The sequence below is a fragment of the Mus musculus genome, chromosome 6 (genome assembly GCF_000001635.26).
Source record: "Mus musculus strain C57BL/6J chromosome 6, GRCm38.p6 C57BL/6J".
In the NCBI taxonomy this organism is placed as follows: Eukaryota; Metazoa; Chordata; class Mammalia; order Rodentia; family Muridae; genus Mus; species Mus musculus.
Window position 1 is genome coordinate 72,071,117 of NC_000072.6, and position 5,081 is coordinate 72,076,197.

The 5,081-nt window shown below is 44.8% G+C and overlaps 1 pseudogene; it reads right to left on the reverse strand.

The window, feature by feature from the left end:
- Positions 1–1,738: 1,738 nt before the first annotated feature.
- Gm8952 (predicted gene 8952) lies at positions 1,739–3,122 on the reverse strand (annotated as a pseudogene).

Genomic DNA, 5,081 nt, shown 5'->3' on the forward strand with positions numbered 1-5,081 from the left:
AGAGTTAGAGGGTTCAGATCCATTCAGGTGGTAATGTTAATCCCATTCTCTGACACCTCTTAAACTACCTCCCCATTCCTTAGACCACACTGTGCAACTGAGGCTGGCCTGGAGCTGCTGCGATCATAATCATGTGTCACCACAAAGGACCCATCTATTAATGCTCTTGCAGTAATTAAGTTTCATTGTGAGTGTTTTGAATGAGCAAACTGTCCAACCATAGCAAGGGGCAAGCCAGCTCTGTCCATGCTAGAGACAAGCCAGGTTTGTCCAACCATAGCTAGAGGCAAGCCAGATCTGTGAAACCATAGCTAGTGGCAGGCCCGGTCTGTCCAGTGTTATGCAAAGAAAGCAGTAGCATCCAACAGGTCACACAGCACCCTATGCTATGCTTGTTTATGACACATGAGGCCCTTTCTGAAGCTTGGGTCATAGAAACTACTGCAGGAGCCAGTACAGGAAAGAGTTTCGTAGTAAGGCTATGAATGTGACCTTTATACCTATTAGCCACTGGGGAAAAATACAGCTCACAACTTTCCCAAAGCCTTGCTTCTTTGAGGTTATCGTGGAGGAAGGATGTCCTCACTGGAAAGGCAGGTGAGGTCATCCAAGGTTCACTGTCCTCAGAGACACCCTCCGTGCCAGGACATTACAAACTCTGAGAGCCGGGGGGCTGGGGGGGGGGAAGAAGGGGGTAGGTGGCTTCCTCTGGCTTTTACATCAGCTGAGCTGAGCTGCAATCCTGACACCAGCTATTCCTAGCAAAAGCAGGTTCGCAGGTTGAGGACACAGCCCCCCCAAAGACTACCATTGCTTCTAATGTGAGTTTATAATCTTAGGGGTTCCCAAACTGCTACTCATCTGCCTAAAAAAAAATCAGGGTTTCTCCTTACCCCCTTTTCTTTGATAATTTTCTTTTGATACTCTCAGGACAAACAAAACAAAGCAGCCACCACACATTATAGATGTGATTTCAATGGGGTTTAAAATGGTTTGTTTTTATTTGTGTGTCATTTGGTGTTCCTATGACTGTATGCCATGTTTGTGTGGCTTCCCAGAGAGGCCAAAAGAAGGTTTTGGATTTCTCTGGGGTTGGAACTATAGGTGGTTGTCAGGAACCTGATGTGCGTACTGGGAACTGAACTAAAGTCCTGTGGAAGAGCCACAAACACTCTTCCCATGGTTACAGTTTTACTGTAAAGAACTTGTAAGAGTGAGTCACAAGAAGAGGCCTTTAGAGCAGTGGTTCTCAACCTGTGGGTCATGACTCTCTCATGGGGATCATATATCCTGCATATCAGACATTTACATTACGATTCACAACAGTAGCAGGACTACAGTTATGAAGTAGCAATAAAAATAATTTTATAGTTGGGAGTGGGTCACCACAACATGAAGAACTATATTAAAAGGTCACGCCCTTTAATGATGTTACATTTCTGTTGTTGTGTTTTTTTTCCTTTGTCATTTTAATGGAAGCACTGGTAATCACTCTTTTTAAACCTTTAAAAACACCAAAGTTTAATATCTAAGTCAATTTGGGGGTGAGAGGGGAGAAACACTATCAGGACCGTCTCTCCAGAACAAAACAATGATGTTCATTCCTCCACATGTCCAAATTAAAGGTCTACTGAAACCAAAATGAAAACCCAACCCCACACAGAGGAAAAAAGGATACTAAAATCACATTTTAGGGGGTCAGTACATTCCACAGTCTTTGCTGGGCTGTCTAATTGTCCTTCAGCTGACTTTAAAAAATTAACATCCTAACTCATCAAAATATACATTTTCCCCATTGGCTTTTTAAAATTAAAAATAATAATTAAAAAACACTTGAAGGAATTCATGAGCAGTTGCCTGGCTCATTTGATGGCATATACGGCATGTGGAGGTCAGGAAGGAGGCTTGCAACACACATTCAGGGGATGCTCATCTTTAAGGCTGACCTTTCTTCCAAACAGTGTAAAATACCCTCAATTCCAAGTATGAAGGGACACAGACAATCTCTCTTAAGAATTCTACAGGATGATACAGGTGCCCCAGCTGTTCGTCATAGAGCGACAGGGCTTCAGTCAAGTTGACACAGTTCCCCTGTGTGAAGTATTTTCCATTCTGTTTCAGAACCTTCATTGACAGGTGGAGAATCAGTCTGAGGAAGTCCCGTGTGGAATCTTCTGGAGATGCAAAGATAGGGACAGCTATCTGTCAAATCACTAATCACATAATCAAACTCTCTCCCTTCTTTGGCGTACCTCTTCAGTACTGGGTTGCAGTCTTCTATAAGACCCTGATAGCAGTCTCCTTTAAGATTGCCTAAGACATCTCCATATGTTCTCTGCATGTATTTCTTACACCCATCAGTGACCATTTGGTCAATCTCTACCATAGTGACCCTCTTTGGTTTCAGTTTGACAATTTCACATAATATGCCTCCATCCCACCTCCCAAAATCCATATATCTTTGCCAGTGTAGTCTTCTTTACCATTGCCCATGATGGCCCGGGTATATGCCAAGTCACTCTCTGCCAAATTAACATCCCCGCTGAGAACGCGAATATTCCCAAACTGCTTTGAGTGTAGAATTTTAATGTTCTGATAGGGTGAATCTTCATCATACACCACTTCATCTATGTCATACTCAACCAGGCGCCCATCAGCAGTAAGCCAGTATCTGCCAATGGCCCCTCCTCAAACTATGGGTGGTAATTGCTTCACCTGCCCAGTACTGTCTTGACTCAATTCTTTAATTTTTTTCTTCTATTTTGTTTAAAAGGCTGTCAGTTTCTTGTTTGCCTTGCACATCACTGTTGTAACTCTGAAGGTCCAGCAACACCAATCCATGTGGACAAATTCTCAAATTGGCAAAGCTGCCATTCTTGTTTGTGTACGTTGCTAAATATCCATGGTCCTGCCAAGTGTGCACTGACTCTGTCATCCCCTGCTCCTGAAAAGTGGACTGAAGGCCTTGCAGAATGGTCTCACCATCAGCTTTGGCGCCGAGCATGAAGTCGAGCATGCTGTGTCTTGCTGTTGCCATAGAGTGGGGGGCCCTGTGCCATGCCTGGGGAGGCAACCTGGGGAGACTGAGGGACCACAGCATGTCATGCTGTGGGTCAGCAGGGGATGGGGGAGCTGTTGTTGTGTTTTTGCTAGGAAGCCTCACCTAAGAGGATATTCTGATCTGACTGCTACTCTACCACACACCCCAGATTGTCTAACGAGAGTGCCCTAGTTGGTTTGTTGCTGGATGTTTTGAGCATCTAATTTGGTATTTATTATCTATCTCCTCTCTCTCTCTCTCTCTCTCTCTCTCTCTCTCTCTCTCTCTTCTTATCTCTTCTATTTGTTCTTTTACTTTGGCTTTCTTTATGGTTAATAAACTCATCCACGCAAAACTGAAAATACGGTTATTTAGATCATTATCCAGCCCATACACAACAGTCACCGACAGTCACCTTGTTCGTATAAACTTGGGAGTGACCCACGGCCCACCATGACTACTATAGACATCCCTACCACTTAGGGAATTCCAAGGGTTTAGAAGTTATGCCCCAGGAGTCTAAGACGAAAAACAAATTCTTTTTTTATGTATACAACATCCCATAGACTGGGCCAGAAAAAGGACTGCCGTTCCCTTGGCTTCAGTCTGTATCCATGGTCTTGACATGCTGTAATTTTAGTCACTGCTCAGAATGCTTAGGGGGCTGCATTGAGAGTCTGCTAGGAGTAACATGGCCAAGCACTCATGACAGCTCTGACATAGGGAGCAGATGAAAAAGGGACAGTCAGAACATGCACATACTGCACCCACGATGCCAGGTCTAGGGGGTTATATCTTTTTTTTATTACATTTTTTTATTTGGGAAGGGCACATGTATACCACAGTGCACATGTGGAGGTCAGAGGACAATCTTCAGGGTCAGCTCTTTCCTTCACCATGCGGGTAAGTGCTTTTACCCAGTGGGCCAGCCTGGACTATTTCTTATGGGAAGTAAAATCATAGTTCAGAGTAATGAAGACAGTCAGACTGTCTATAAACGAAGGCGTATGTGTTAGAATGTGTAGAACCTACCCAATTTTCCCTCTGGTCCTAATAGAAGGGATGCTGTGCTTCACGCCTGCCACAGAGAAAGCATGTCTCTGTTTCCTCCTCTTCAAAATCTAGACTAATGAAGTGGGGCACAGGCAGAGACGGAGGTATCCAAGTATCACAACCAACACGGCTCAGATCATCCCCCTGACCCTCGCTCTCCAAGCCCAGGAGTCCTTTCTCCAAAGGATTGTCTCAGTCAATGTTGGGCTCTTTCTTGGACCCTCACATCAAGCCACCCACACGTAGGACAGAGATCTAGATGGCATATTCTAGTTGCTGCCAGTCATTTGGAGATTAGAATGCTTTATGGTGGTTGTTCAACCCTCGCTGCTCGATCCCTCAGAGAGTCCTCCTACCATTCTGGCTTGCCCCATCCCTGGATCAGTATGGCTACCTAGAGAAATTCATGGAGCCAAGTGCAAGGTAAAACTACAGGGTGTTGAAAAATGAATCCAGGGCTGGGAATGTAGGTCAGTTTATACAGTGCTTGCCTGACATGCAGGAAAAAACCCAGGATTCTACACACACACATACACCCCCCCCCAGCCATATGAACCAATCCTGATGGTGCATGGTTGGAATCTCAGCTCTCAGGAGGTGAAGGCAGGAAGATCAGAAGTTCAAGGGCAACCTTAAATATATAGTGAGTTTGAGGCCAGCAAGAGCACACCATTCAGCCAACTGTAGAGTCCTATTGATCACCAGGCCTTTCTAACTCATAGACCCTATGCATGCTGTTCAATCTCAACTGTCAACTTGCCAGAGACCTAGAATTACCTAGGAGATAAGCACCTGGGAATGCCTTTGGAAGATTATCTTGATCTCGTTAATTGAGATAAGAAGACTGACCCACTGTGGGACCAGTCTCTAGGCTGAGATCCTGGGCTGTGTGAAAGGGATAGATTGATCTTTACCCTCCCTCTGCTTCCTTTGATCTGCAAAGTGACCAGCTGCTGCCCAAACTCCCCCACTAATGCAGACTGTAACA